At 39.9% G+C, this 16,474-nt stretch overlaps 1 pseudogene; it reads left to right on the top strand.

Moving 5' to 3' along the window:
* Positions 1 to 16,474, top strand: part of LOC121653038 — an 87,111-nt pseudogene that overhangs the window by 493 nt on the left and 70,144 nt on the right.

Raw genomic sequence — 16,474 nt, 5'->3', positions numbered from 1 at the left:
GATGATTGTCTTCCAGTAGTGCATTTTTGGACCAGTAAGTACCTTTACTGAAGATAATGTCAGTTATAAATATATCCCTGTGCATAAGGTGAAAAAAAGAAAAGAAGAAGAAGAAAAGAAAGACTGAATTCCTCTATGCTGAGTCTCATTTAAAGCCATCAGCCAGGTCAGGTTGCTTACACAATTTTTAATATCATTGTGATGTGATTATAGTTTCTGATAATGTGTGGTGTTAAGTTTCACACATTCCCACATTTTCCCTCCTGGGTGCAACATTTCAGCTTTATTATCATACAGACTGCCGGAGCAGAAAAGTGAATCATAATTAAAGCTTGCAAGTGTTCACTGGCCCCTTCCTACTACCTCTACCATCACCCCTCTTCCTTGACATCACCTCTTGCCCCACCTGCTGTTTCCACAGAGGTGTAATTTCCCCCACTCCTCCTTTACAAACATAACCCTTGCCTCTTTTGTCTCACTTCTCAAAGTCTGATATCCTACTATTCTCACATGCTGAAGCTACCCCTGCTGCTCCTATCCCTTATTGTTGCTCCTCACCAAGCTTGTTACTGTTGCTCCTTTTCCTCAAGCATCCCATGTTGCGCCTTTGTTTTTCATCTCTTCAAGCATCTCCTGCCACTGCTCCTCTGGTAGCATTGTTTTCCTCTCCATTTCTCATTTACCTCTCTTCTTTTAGAGTAACCTCCCTTTTCTCTTGCTGCATTTTTTTTTCTCTGCCACTTACAGCTCCCTCAGACATTGTGTCTTGCTTGTTGGCCTCTCACCCGCTGGCCCCGCTCTTGTTCCTTAAACATCCCCTATCACCTCTGCACTGCTTAACACATTTTGTCATCTAAAACTACCTCTCTTCTTGCTTCTTCTCCTCAAGCATTAACTCAGTGTTTTTCTACTCCTCTTGCAGCATTTGAATTTCAAAAGCTAGAATCACTCTGGTTCCTTATCGAATGCAATTTGCTGCTCTCCTGTCATTGTACCTATCATGACCTCTTGTCTTTCTTGTGTAGTAAGCCTCAACTAGTATTTAATTTTTCTTAGTCAGTTTTCGTACAGTTGTTTATTTGTAGCATTCTTTTTCTTCCTCTCGTGCTCCATCCCTTGTCAGCCTCCACTTCCATGTTGTCTGCTGCCTCCCCTCCTGCTTCTGCTGTTGCTTATGGAAGCACTAGATTAGTCTACTGCTGTGTTTTAATGGTGCGTGTAATGACAGGCCCCGTACCGAGTCTCTCCCATTATAAGACATGAAATTGTGTTGAAGGGCAGCTCTATTTTGATTAAACCAAAAACTGTTTAAATCTCTCTGTGTTTGTTTGTGTTTGTGCTTGTTGGGGAGGCAAAAGTAGGTGGTTTAGCTAGAGAGGTGAAACAATTACTGTAGGTGTGGGTGGGGGCTTGTTGTGGTCATGGTGGCCTTTTGATGGTAAGTAGCTGCGTAATGAACTGCTTTATAAGTTGATTTAAGTCTGTTGGTGTAAAACACTGTTATTATGTGTGTCTTAGGAACACTTGGCAGACTTTTAACAGCTGGTCCAATAGCTGGTTTGTTGTTTGATCACAAACAGATATGTAGCTCATTAAAAAAAAAAGAAGAAAAAACAGGAAAAAACACAAAACAAAAAAAGTTCAGAAAAGCAATAAATATTTGCTTTTGGCTGGCTAGAAAGGCAACATGGTGTTTTACTTTAAACTCAAAAAGTACCATATAAAATATGGGTGAATGCACAACAGGCAAAGTTATGTGCCAGTGAACTCTTTTATGTACTCTAATTTCAGTTAAACTTCAAATACATGCTAAATTATCAGAACGTGTTAGGCTGCAGCCAACATATATCAGTCTTCAAAATAATGAAAAATGTCCACTTTATTTGTTGTTACTGAGGAAAGATCATCTGTATTTCTTGTTTTATTGAACAAAACACTAAGATATACTTCGGTGTTACTTAGGACTGCAAATTAAAATGATGAAACACTACACTGAAAAGCCAGCCAAGTACTCACCAACGAATGTATAAAAAAAAGATGGATGTTGCCTCCTGGTTTAAAAAAATCGAACTGAAGTAGCCTGAAGTGGTAGTAGTCCACAAAAAATGACTTCCCAGTTGATATGTTGCCTTAGTAAACATTAATTTTTTTTAGATTATGGTTTTAACAAATAATTTAAAAACAGTTATTTAATAGAGCTGATTTCAATTTTGTGGAAAGGACTATGCTCGGATTTACAAGCCGCTATTCAAGATGCTGTCAAACAAATCACTGAGTGTACAAAACCCAAACAAAGCAGCGGATGACATGGGCAATGCATCCATCTTTTTTATACAATCTATGGCTCTCCATTGACAATAAAAGGAAGTATTTAGTCAGTTTTCAGCCTTCTAGGTCAACATGATGAAGCAATCCATTTGCATGCTATTAAAGAAAAATCACTTAAAGGTCTTTTTCCAGAGTTTGCTATGCATTTAGAGTTTGTGATGCATTTATGAATATGTATGTTTAGTGGTGAGTTTATTAACAAAGTGTGTCTGAGAGGGCAAGGTGAGCCCATCAATGCCACAGCATTTATTCAGAAATCAGGGATGGGCAGTACAAAGGGAAAGGAAGAACTGCAGAGGAACGGAAAGGATAAAAACTGGATGCATTCACATTTTCTCTGGAGGTTTGAGGTTCAGATTGACTCTTATATGGAGTGACCGACAGAATCAGGAGGTCAAACTCAAGGTACATGAAGAAAGAAAGAACATGATTATGTTGGAAAAAGTTACATGAGGAAACAATGGGGGCAGAAATGCTCAGGTCCAACCAGAGAAAAGGAACAAAGAATGAAGAAGAAGCTGCAATGTATTTAATGGCCGCACAAACCACTGTCGTTTACTGTGCTGCGTCTTTTTGTTTCTTTCCGAGAACATACATTATCATGATCTCTTCAACCGTCGCCATATTTGCTATTGTCTGAAACTGACATCAGAACTGAGATGTGAACTCTGAACTCTGCCCTGTCCTCTAGTGCAGTGGTTCTCAAATTTTTTGAGCCATGACCTCCAAGGTAACATTCATTGGTGTTCGCCACCCCCACCCGCACGCGACTACTTGGGTATTAATTGTGTTTTGTATCAAATGGGTCATCTTGCAGCCATCCTCTGTAAGGCTGGAAAACTGTCAGAATCTTCATAAATGAAGAGGATAAAGTGGTTTCTGTGGTTCACTGCTGTGACAAGGCACCTACATTCCCAAAATCAGATAAATTTGGGTAAAAATCCCTAATTTGTTTGATAAATGTAGGACATATATCTTACAATTATCTGGCGACCCCTGAAATTATCTCGCAACCTCCATGGGGGTCCCGAACCCCAGTTTGAGAACCACCGCTCTTGTGGTTGTATTACCAAACAACCATGTCAACATGTACTAGCACGCATGGGAGCATGTTGGGAGTGACATTTGACAACCTTGGAAACAGATGTACCCATTTAAGGGTACTTTTAAAGACATATGAGTATTAAAGATAGCATAAATGAGCCCTAAAATCTCTTAAAGACCTTCTCTTTCCTGAAAACCTTAACACTTTGTAATATCATTAGAGCTTTTGCCTTTGTCGTCTTGCAAAGGTCTCTGTACAACATTTAGGTAATTGTTACCTGTTAAAGTAACTCTCATACATTTGCCAGGATTCAAGGTTCCCAACAGAAACGTTAAGTTCATTTGTGTCTTACTGTAAATTTTTTCCATTCAGCTGATAAGATAGTTACAGTATTATCTATATTCTTAACCTTTATTTATACAGGTAGTCCCATTGAGACGCTCAATCTTATTTACAAGAGAAACCTGTTGATCTAACCAAACATGCATGTCTGTTAGACTGAATGTTTTTTTGTTTTGTTTTTTTTCTGTTTTTTTTTTTTAATCTTCTTTGTGCCACAACTCTCAAGATTTCATTGTATGAAGTCAGAATGCTTCAAGATATTAAAGCTTCTGTCTTGGTCACACCTCTTTTTTTTCTTTTTTAAACAGAAACAACAATAAGCAGCTCTTTGAAAATGTGAAGTTAAGGAGCTTTTGCAGATTCGGTTGAACAGAGCAAATTAAGCCAGCATAGTTGAAAACTACGCTAACAAAACAAAACTGTAAGTAGGCTTTAGCTGTTGCCTGTCACTTGTTATTGTTCAGTGACCTTATATTCCGTCTAGATTTTCATCTGTTCAGAGAACTTAAAAGCCAATGCAATAATACACTATTTGACCCTGTTATTTTTAAAGTCAATGCAAAGCTTGAGCCAGCGGATATTGCTTGGTATAAGTGCTAAATATCCCACAAACAAGCCCTGGGAGAGGTAGCAAAGTCATTTGTGCCTGAATTAAATACGCAGTCAGCAGCAGACCTTGCTACTGAAAATGCTGATTTGTCTCAGTGTTGAGTGTCGAAATGTCTGGCAGCTAACTTCATTCTTTTTCATGCAAGAGCTGCTAGTTGAGGCCTAATTTAAAAATCACAAACTGGTGTTACCCTTCCATGTGTCATTCTGTTTTCTATTCATGAATGATTTCAGGCCTTTTTACCCATGCCTCTGCTTGTGACAAGCTAAAGGTTAGACATCATAGATCTAAATTTATACGCTGGTGTTGACTTGACAAGCTCATATCTGTGACTGTGATCAGTATGTGCATTATTACAACAAATGAACAAGTAAATCCTCAACCAAGAAATCTTTCACACTTCTTGTGAAGAATGGATCCGTAGATGGCATGTCCGGACACATATGACAGTCCAGACCATGCCTTGTCAGCTCATGTTTTAAAGATTCTGTTTCCATATTCTTCTTTTGACAGGTTATCAGTATGGCAGACACATAGTTGAACTGGAGAGAGGTGTGGGCTTGGAAAAGGATCTGCTGCAAAAGCCTCAGGCTTTTGCTCCTGCAGTTCCCACTCTTAATTTTATCTCAGTCCTCGGTTTGAAACATTTCTATCTACACAGCAGTCATATAGTTTAGAAAATTGGGTTTTCTTCTTCATTGAAGTACTTGGAATCTGCAGGAATATTTACATTTGACTAAGAAGCTTAGGATCATGTGCTGTGTTTTCTATTGAGTATCTGACATTTAGAAGTAATTTCGGTTAAAATGGTGCTAGACAGTGCACTCCATACTTGCAGGACACTACACAACACACTAAACCAGGGTTACTTAGTTCAGTCCTGCAGGTTTTCAACGTTTCCCTGCTCCAACACACCTGATTCAAATTAATGAGCCATTTAATTTGAGTCAGTTGTGTTGGAGCAGGCACACGCTGAAAACCTGCAGGACAGCGATGCTCATAGGGCCGAATTGAGTAGCCCTGCACTAAAATATTAAAGTTGATGGATATTAAAGAAGTAATTTCTAACAATACATACCTGATGTGTTCTGAGAGGTGATGAATAAGTTATATTAGTGTGAAAGTACATCCTTCACACACAATCCACACAATCACCTTTCTCTTTCTAACATACAGGAATAATATATATATATATATATATATATATAGTAAGGAGTCAGTTATTGATAAAAAAACAAATACAGCATTTCTTAAAACAGATGGTTGGGTTACAACCCTGTCGGATCATTGCAGATCCAACCCGTTTAACATGTTGTAGACTCTGGAGGTGTTCACATCTGGTGTAAAGTCAAATTGCAACTCGTGTAGGGCTCCACCAAACAGTTCTTCATCACTAAAGGGCAAATCAAGGTCCAGTCTATTCTACATAAGTCATTGAAAGCAGTAAAGTGCACACCAGCAATTAAGTAAATGATGTGTCACTTTAAAAAATGTCCAATAAGTGGACCTTTAGTCAATTAATTAAATGTGTATCAATGTACTGTGAACATAGAGAATGTGAAAAAATGTTACACTGTATTGCATGAAAGTTAGTATGCAGGGTCTCTGCACTTCATTGGAATTAGGGTTGTATATAGATGTATTTTTCCCCATCTTTTCTCAATAATATGATGGCCCAGAAGTGTCAGCAATACACTGGTGGGCAGTGACAGCTCCAGAAATGCACATGATAAGTCACTGTGCTATGAAACAAGTCTGGAACTCAGAGTTTTAAGGTCTGAAATTCATGTACTGTGACTTTATTAATGCTGGGCTCTGAACTCTCATACTGGGCATGAGACACAGGCATTTCAGCTTGTTCACAAACTCACATGCCGGACATAGTATTTCTAAATCATAGGAAAATGCAATAAAAGTCCAGCACAGGTGTTTACTTGCTACTAAAGACCCAATCTAGAAAGAACTGTTGCTGCATGGTGTTGCGACCTGCAAGAGCAGCACAACTTGTTCCACAATGCATTGCATCGGCACGTCAAGCAAAAGTCTACAGCTCTTATGCAAGCTGAGCACAGGAGGAAAATGATGCGTTTAAGCTGACAAACTTCACACTGAATCATTCCCCAGGAATCATTGTGTGGCAAAGCCTTGAAAATGGAACATGCACTGATCACCAGAACATGAGCAGTTAACTTTATAAAAGTCAAATGTTTAAATCTAATCACCATAAGTTTTATCTTCAGGAGTTAACCCACAGAGGTCTATCAGATTACAGGCTATTTTGGAAGCACCGTAACAAAAAAACTAGGTCACACAGAGTGCTGCTGTTAATTTCATTGCAAAGTGGAGAAACTCTCTAACAGTTTGTGTTTGATATCAATGGCCTGAGTAAAATGATCATTTGAATTTGACTGCACAAAAACATTTACGTGAGTGTTAAAGTGAGATGTGATGGGATGAATGGGCTCTTCTGATATGCTCATCATTGTTGAATTTAGTGTTTAATGTTAGTTCCAGGTTCTAGAGGGAAAGATTTTCTTAAAAATCACAATGGAAGCTGCAGATGAAAACACAATAAAAGTAATTCAACCCATTTTTCATTTATTGACTGAATAATGTAGTTTTTTAGGTTGTGTTAGTTCTGGGTTCAGTATCCAATAAGGTCCTTTTTACTCAGTTTTCAGTAAACACTGAACCAGTCCAGCCCTTAAATTGAACTTTTTTTTATTTTTATTTTGGCCAGCTGTTGACACCCCTGTTTTGAAAACTCTACTGAGCAAAATCCTGCATGAAACACAAGACAGAGGCAGCAGTGTGTGTGTGTGATTAAACCAGTATGATATGATTAAACAATCATGATTTAAAGAATATAAAGAAATCATGTTTTAAATGTTTTGCTATTTTTAATATTTAAATTGATATTAGTTAGCCGGTTAGCTGAGCCAAAAGGCAACACTCTCGATTTACCGGTTGATTTATGTTCCTACCCTCACCTATGGTAAAGAGCTGTGGGTAGTGACCAAAAGACAAGATTGCAAATACAAGCGGCCGAAATGAGTTTTCTCGGCAGGGTGGCCGGGCTCTCCCTTAGAGATAGGTTGAGAAGCTTCGTGGTCTTGGGGGGGGGCGTTCCGGGAAGAGGCCCCGGGGAAGACCCAGGACATGCTGGAATGACTACGTCTCTCGGCTGGCCTGGGAGGGGAGGGACGTCTGGGCTTCCGTACTTAGACAGCTGCCCCTGTGACCCGACTCTGGATAAGTGGTAGAAAATGGATGGATTGAAATTGATATTTACATTTTAACTGCTGCTATGTTACATGAATACTGCTGTTAAAAAGCAGCTGATTTGTTTTAAGTAATATTTGAAAATATGCAATACATTACTTTTGAGTGATAATCGCAGAAAATTATGCAATTATTATTGATTAAAATTTTTAATCATCGCCTAGCACTATACTATTAACACTATTTTAGTCAGTAGTTGTAATTATAATATTTATTTACTGTTTTATATCTTTGATGCATGCATTAATCACTGCATTTGTTTGTCTCAGATGTCAGGAAAAAAGCAACTCAGCAACATTTATCATCAAGGCGCGCACATCTCACTCTAAACCAAGCTGCAAAGTTGACAGCCATCCAAATGTATATTTTATTTAATTATGTTTTTTATTTCTCTGACAGTACATTTCATTTATTAAAAAGTGTCATTTGCTTAGTTATTACATGTGTGTTGTTTGGTGTATCCCACTAGATGAAATAACATCCACGCTTCAGTGTACAAGCTGCTAGCTACGGCTGTTTTGTTGGAGAACTAATTAAAACTGCTCTTTCTCACTGGTAGTGAGCAGGAAAAGGCCACAAGTTTTTATTTCAAATAAATGTTTAATGTATGTTCTTTTTAAGATAACTATACAAGTGTAAAGAAGGTCCCAATTTGGCCATGATTCAGATTAACAAGCAGTTTTTTGTAAAGCGATGCTTACATGTGATTTTTCAGCTCTTACATTGATGGTTAAAAAATACAAACATAAAGTAAAAATAAATAAATAGATGAATGAATAAAGACAAACCTGTTGAGACCTGATTTCTTGGCATGTCTGGTTGTGCTGTGTCTGTGCATCACACACCACACCAGTAACAGTTAACTGTGAAATTAGGATGAGGTGTTACATTGTTTTTATTTGCCTATTGGCGTGCAGGGAACTCATAGCTGGTGTTTTAACCTCCATATTTTAGTAACTTTAAAGGGTATTTATGTTTACTCTATACATCTATATCTAATTCTCTATCTATTTCTATTTCTATACCTACATCTATACCTAGATATATATCTATACCTGTACCTATACCTATATCTATATTGATGGATGGATGGATGGATGGATAAAGCACAAGACCAATATGGATGATAATATGCCATCGGTTAGCATCTGAACTTCCATTCCAGACGTTTACCTGCAATCTCATCTGACTTGATGACACTTTTGAAAAACATACACTAATTCAAGCTGAGAAAAACTAGAATAATTGTGTATTATCAAACTACTAACCCAAACTCCTCAGGTTATGTGCATAAGAAATCAGTCTAAATAAATTATAATTCTCTGATATGAAACTGTAATTGATCTTGCTAGAGAACAGAGCTAATGGACATAAAAGCATGAAATGATCTTTTGTTTTCACTTAAATATCTGCTTTTCCTTTCTTGGGGGTCCATTATACTGTCACTTCAGCTAATTTGCACCTCAAAGAGTCACATCAATACCCGACTGTTAGACAGACGGTAATGGCATGCTCCTTGAGATGTCCTGTCTTCTGTATTGATTCTCTCTTTCAACATGCGAGGTTAGTTTTAGCATCAATTATCCTTTGTTTCACACAAAGCCTGAATTATTTCTCTACACTCTTGCACTAGCCTTCACAAAAAAAAAAAAAAAAAAAAAAAAAAAATTAATTTAATGTCAGTAAAAGATGGGGCGCAGAAATATCTTTTTTTATTTACTTTTCTTTGTAAGGTAATCTAAGGCCATAGTTTTCAAGCATGGGAAGATCAACGTTCCGACAGTAGCATATTAACATATTACTAAACCCTTTTACAAAAACAATACTTGGGTAGAATTAGAAAACAACAAAGGTTTAAGAAAGCATTTTACAGGCTACCATGGCTAATGTAAAGACAACACGTTACAAATATGTTCATAAATATGTAGCAACATGAGGCAACATATTAACAGAATTCAGATAACAATAGAGCTTGTTCTATAGAGGAAAACATGCCTAATTTAAATTTTAGCTTTACTGAAGAGTTGCATTCTATTCTGTACTTCTGTACTGCATGCTGCAGACCACAGCTCTGAGTTTTAGACCTTTATAGCTCAGCATATGATTGAACATAATGGCCCATTATTTATTTGCTGGTTGTAGGTGGGCCCTCTGCCAGCCTCTTCAGGGTTCCTGCCGTGTGCATATGATCTAACAGATATCCATGCTTGAAATTAAAGACTGTGTCACAGTTGGAGCAAAAGGAAAAGAGTGAGGACATAACGGGTGAGACAATGCACATCAGCTATCTTGTCTCACCTTGAAAAGGTTGTGGAGGGGAAGTGCCTCATTTCAATCAATTACGCTTTTGATTTTAAAAAGTGGAAAAAATCCTAGTGGCAAAGTTTTAAGAAATTTTTTAGATATAGCAGGCAGAGTTATCTAATTTCCTATAATATACAAACTATTGTGATTAGGAATAGCTGCTTAGAAGAAAAATAAGAAATGTCAGTTATGATGGTCATCAAAAAGAGGAGTTTGGTGTTTTTATATTTAGACAGGCTTCATTTGTTTTGCAAATGAATTCTGAGCAAATGAATTTGGGCCACATTTAGTCAAATCTGAGCATGTTGCTGTAAACAACCTGAGTCTGCCATGCCTGCGACCAGTCGACCATGCACAGTTGGATTACCATGCTGTTGGAGAGGAATACCTTTCAGTGCTGTAAATTTCACGCTGTGTCTGACATTAGAAAAGGGCTCTGAAGCTGTTTAAAATATCTCAGCCTTTAATGCTGGTCAACAATCAATATCTAATGTATGCAGGACTTGTCAGCTTTAGTGCCCAATTTCAATATTCATTAGAAAACTAAACAAAATGTCAGAGTCAGTAACTCCATAACATACATTTCAACACAACACAACACAAATTAATACTTTTATCTCACAAATTACATGCTTTTGACTGCTTTTAAAATCAACTGTTTTCTAAAGTTATAAATTTGTTTAAATCCTCTTAATGTGCTTAGATCTTAAAAGCTGTATCATCTCATAGGTTTCAGCTTACTACCTGCACAATCTTCTGTTCCTCTTTTGGGTTCAACCTTATCAGCTCATGGTAGATTGACCGAGCATCTGTTCTCTTTTATAGTAGCTTCACACTCACTCAGTTTCAGCCACACTGGCCTTTTACAGTCGCAGGCTTCTGTTCTGTTGGCTGCTAAGCTGCTCTCCTGGAGCAGTGGAGCATTCAGTGCTTTCGCACAGGAACAGACGGAGAGTGACCATAGAAAAAAAACACCAAAAAACTTACTGTTCAGGTCTAACACATGTACTCCAAGTGTCGCCTTTTGTCTGGCAAAATGTCACACACTTTCGCTGTGTATGTATTATGACCCCACAGATCAGGGTTTTGGTGGTTTCAGACTTGCTTTATTCTCATTGTGAATTTTTATGGGCAAAGGAAATATCAGAGAAGACTGTGTGAGTAGGGAGGCAGTTACATTTTTATCAGAATCTGATTGATGTTATGTAGAGTAAAAATGTGTTAGAATATTTTGTACACATTATTTATACTTTTATACATACATTTATACATATCATTTGTTACAATATTTGCTGTTATAATTCAATTATAACAACAAATATTCTAACAAATGGAGAGAGCAAAAGAGGGTGAAGAAGAAAAGATCTTAAACCAGTTTGATATGGGAGAACAAGCCAATAAGTGTGAGGTCTCTCCCTGTAGGAGCCTTTTTAACTAGCTCTTGGAAAGCTAAGTGGTCATTAGCCATCCATCCATCCATTTTCTGCCGCTTATCCGGAGTCTGGTCGCGGGGGCAGCTGCCTAAACAGGGAAACCCAGACTTCCCTCTCCCCAGCCACATTCACTAGCTCATCCGGAGGGATCCCAAGGTGTTCTCAGGCCAGATGAGAGATGTAGTCTGTCCAGCGTGTCCTGGGTCTTCCCCGGGGCCTCCGTGCCCGGAACACCTCACCAGGGAGGCGTCCAGGAGGCATCCTAACCAGATGCCCGAGCCACCTCATCTGGCTCCTCTCGATGTAGAGGAGCAGCGACTCTACCCTGAGCCCCTCCCAGATCACCAAGCTTCTCACCCTCTCTCTAAGGGAGAGCCTGGCCATCCTGCGGAGACAACTCATTTCGGCCACTTGTATTCGCGACCTTGTTCTTTCAGTCATGAGGGGACACGGTTGAATGCCTTCTCCAAGTCCACAAAGCACATGTAGATTGGTTGAGCAATCTCCCATGTCCCTTTAAAGACCCTGAAGAGGGTGTAGAGCTGTCCCACTGTTCACCCTCTGGTCCCCCTTTTTGAAGAGGGGGACCACCACCCCAGTCTGCCAGTCTAGGGGAACTGTCCACGATGTCCACGCGATGCTGCAGAGACATGTCAGCCAAGACAGCCCTACAGCATCCAGAGCCTTAAGGAACTCTGGGCGGACCTCATCCACCCCCAGAGCCTTGCCACTGAGGAGCTTTTTAACCACCTCAGCGACCTCAGCACTAGAGATGGGAGAGCCAGCACCAGCTAAGCCAGACTTCCTCATCGGAAGACGTGTTGGTGGGATTGAGAAGGTCTTCGAAGTATTCCCTCCACCGCCTCACAACGTCCCGAGTCGAGGTTAGCAGCCTCCCATCCCCACTGTACACAGTGTTGATGGAGCACTGCTTTCCCCTCCTGAGCCGCCGGATGGTGGACCAGAATCTTCTCAAAGCCGTCTGGAAGTCATTCTCCATGGCCTCTCCAAACTCCTCCCATGCCTGAGTTTTTGCCTTAGCGACCGCCGAAGCTGCTCTCTGCTTAGCCCGCTGATACCCATCAGCTGCCTCTGGAGGCCCACAGGCCAAAAAGGCCTGATAGAACTCCTTCTTCAGCTTGACGGCATCCGTTACTACCGACACCTCACATGGTTGAAGCACTGCCGGAGATGGGAGTTGAAACTCTTTCTGACAGGGGACTCAGCCAGATGTTCCCAGCAGACCCTCACAACACGCTTGGGTCTGCCAGGCCTGACCGGCATCCTCCCCCACCATCTGAGCCAACCCACAACCAGGTGATGATCAGTTGACAGCTCCGCCCCTCTCTTCACCCGAGTGTCCAGAACATGCGGCCGCAAGTCCGACGATACAAAGTCGATCATCGAGCTGCGGCCTAGAGTGTTCTGGTGCCAAGTGCACATGTGGGCACTCTTATGCCTGAACAAATGTTCGGGCATAATCCATTCGGATTCAGATCAGGGGGGCCATTCCTCCCAATCACGCCCCTCCAAGTCTCGCTGTCATTGCCCACGTGAGCATAAGTCCCCCAGCAGAACACCCCCTCCAAGAACTCCAAAAAGGGTGGGTACTCTGAACTGCTCTTTGGTGCATAAGCACAAACAACAGTCAGGACCTGTCCCCCCACCTGAGGCGGAGGGAGGCTACCCTTTCATCCCCCAGATAAACCCCAACGTACAGGCGCCAAGTCAGGGGGCAATGAGCATGCCCACACCTGCTCGACGCCTCTCACCGGGAGCAACTCCAGAATGGAAGAGGGTCCAGCCCCTCTCAAGGACAGTGGTTTCAGAGCCCAAGCCATTCGTCGAGGTGAGTCCAACTATATCTAGCCGGAACCTCTCAACCTCACGCACCAGCTCAGGCTCCTTCCCCGCCAGAGAGGTGACATTCCTAGAGCTAGCTTTTGCAGCTGAGGATCAGACTGCCAGGGTCTCCGCCTCTGGCAGTGGCCCAGCTCACACTGCACCCAGCCCCTATGGCCCCTCCTGCAAGTGGTAAGCCCACAGGATGGGAGGCCCATGTCACCCTTTCGGGCTGAGCCCGACCGCGCTCCATGGGCAAAGGCCCGGCCACTAAGTGCTCGCCTCCGTGCCCCACCTCCAGGCCTGGCTCCAGAGGGGGCCCCGGTGACCCACGTCCGGGCAAGGGAAACCCTGGTCCTTGCTTTGTCATCATCATAGGGGTGGTTTGATAAGAGGTCATTAGCAGGCTTGAAATCCAACCAGAAGTCTTTTTTACTACAGTAGAATTTGAATTATGAAGCTGATGCATGCAAGCATACAAAGGTTAATAGTATATGCGGTACCTTTTTGTAATAGAGCTGTTTGAGCTCATTGTCTTATACTCATATCCTTTTGTATTCCTGAGATGTTTTTGATGCTCATTCCTCAAGATACAGTTTTAATTACTTACAGGGAAAGGAGTGGAAATAAAAATGTCAGATGCAGTTATCAGCTTGCATCTTCCTGTTGGTTAGTGGACAGATGACGTTTTATCTGTATTAATAAAATATACCCAATGTTTCAAGGCTACCTGCATTACAAGCATGCACAAACCCAACATGCCACATACTGTATTGTTACATTTGTTAAACTCTTGCTTGAAAATCAAACCTGTTTGGCCTCCTCAACTTGTCCATATGTTTTTGCAGAGTAGAGTAAATGAGTAATTTTAATTAATTTAATTTAATTTCATCACTACATCAACATACAGCATAATTGTGTTTTAATATAGTTTGTTCTAACTGCAGATACATCTGCAGAAATCTGTTGTTTTCATCCAGTGCAGTTAGTGTTATTTCTACTTGTTGTTTGCTTCTTCTGTCTTGTTTTTCTTTGCATGAGTTACTGACCTTGATATACTCTCTGCTGTTCAGCACCGCAATGCCAGATTGCCTTGTTGTCTCTGCAGTCTATCACTCCAAACATTTCTCAAGGTTTTTTTTAAGTTCTCACTTGTACTGTTATGTTTTCAGACTCTCTTATTTTGGTCTTTGAAATTTTTGCCTGCCTTCTGCCAGTTCTGTCACCTCATTCATGACATTTATGTTTACAACCTTAGATAACAGTCAAATTATCAATTTTATCTGTCCATGTGTATTGAGGCAACTTACTCTTCCAGAAATAAAAACAATACATTTTAATGAACTTTTTTCCTATTGCATTAAGATGAAAAATTTTCAAGGTATTCAGAAAATAAAGCAAGACATTCTGGATGGAAGGTGTACCAGTGAAATGGTCTGATACCAAATTTCCCTGTTTAAATGTTTAGCCAGTTGTAGTCAACAAAACATTTTGGTTAAGATTACAAAAAAAAAAGAAACAAGGATTTGATCAAATTCTAATAAATACTTCTCAAGTCGTATTTCTTCTAATTTTTTATCATAATCTTTCCCCTGCATATATTTAGAAAAGCATACTGATGCATCCACTCAACATTTGTTTATAATCAATATTTGACAAGATTATGTCTATGATGTCAAGACAATTGAAATATGGACTTGTTTGACCTTGACTAAGCTGTGAGCAAGCTATGTGCTTTTTCTAATAATATGTATGTTGCATGACATTTGACTGACAAGCATGGTGATCCTCCCTTGACTGCTAATGCATTTTTTTTGCACTTTTCTCACAAACACTGCACTACTTATTTCTGATTGAAATGACATTGGAAGGCCAAAGCAAGGAGTAGAAGTCAGCTGTGGACACAATTTATACTTGAACACTGATAAACTGTTCTTCAAGACCCAGAAGATGAGAGAGTGTAAGATGAGAGGAAGGGAGACAGACATTCAAAGAGGTAGTGGAGATGGATGCAGCTGCTGTATTGAAGTCCTCAGGGTCACTCCAGGAGAAGACATGGGAACATCTTTCTGACAGGCGGTCAAACTGTTTGTGTGTTTTTGTGTGTATGTGTGTGTGTGTGTTTGTAAATGCATTCAAGCGGTGCAATGTAGTTGACTAGACACCAGCACTTGACTTCAGCGACCCTCACACGCACATACAGCAGCACACACTTCACACTTAGACTAACTGCATCTTCAAGGCAAAGATGACGAGTGCGGCAACGATCAAAGTGACATGGATAACACTACTGAGCAGTGGCTGGAAAAGAAGATGAATTTTATTCCTTTGGGCCACTTTTCCATTAAGTTATGTTTTTTTCTCTTTGAAAAAGGGAAGTTGTTTTAAATCTTTGTCTCTATTTCCATCCCTTGTTTCTATCCTCAATAACTAATGCTCCTCAGGTTTCTACCTTAAGGAGCAAAGAGTTTGGTAAGCTTAAAAAAATCACTTCGCAAGGCTAAATATATATCTCACATTACTAAAATAGTTTGGCAATGCTTGGTTTAACTAACTTGCATGCAGAATATACAGTCATCCTCACTGACTCAGAAAATAGCTGTGCCCAGTCACGGAACAGGTGACCTTTTAGCTAACTGTGGTCAGATTGCTAATCTCAGCCTGGTCTTTTCACCCTATGACTTTAAGCTGATGGATCTCAGAAAAAAAAAAAAAACTACAGTTGATTACAGTTTTTATAGCTGTTTAATTCACACAGTTAATTTCACAGCTCTGCTCTGTGTGGCCTTTTAGCATTTTATGAAATAACAGTTGATCTAAAATACTACATGTTCAAGTCCCTCATACCACTGTTAAAAACATGTATTCTGTCATGTAAAAGGGGAAATATCTTTAATGTCAAATAACTTGCTCCTGGTTTAGTATTAAGTAGCACTATGAATTCATACTAGTGGTTGATGGATAAATCTGAAATATCACTTTTCTAGATGTTTAAAATTATTGATAAGTATTATAAAGAGTGGTCTCTTTCAGATTTTATTACACTAATGGTAATGAGCAATAATTTCTGTCGGCTCAAGAGAAATTTTCTTTCTTTAATGTTGAGTTGTGCACAGCACTATATAACTATAGAGACAACAATGGAGTATGAAAGTTTGGAAAGTGCTGAATACTTATGCAATCTGTGGATTCTTCTGGAAAGCAGATCAAATGGCAAAAATAACCCACTACTTGGATATGCCTATTTGTTTGAGTAATCTGACTGCATGCAGTGCAGACTCTTGCATT

The sequence above is a fragment of the Melanotaenia boesemani genome, chromosome 14 (genome assembly GCF_017639745.1).
Source record: "Melanotaenia boesemani isolate fMelBoe1 chromosome 14, fMelBoe1.pri, whole genome shotgun sequence".
Classification (NCBI taxonomy): Eukaryota; Metazoa; Chordata; class Actinopteri; order Atheriniformes; family Melanotaeniidae; genus Melanotaenia; species Melanotaenia boesemani.
Note: the sequence above shows the minus strand (reverse complement) of the source record. Positions and strands in the feature narration are given on the sequence as shown.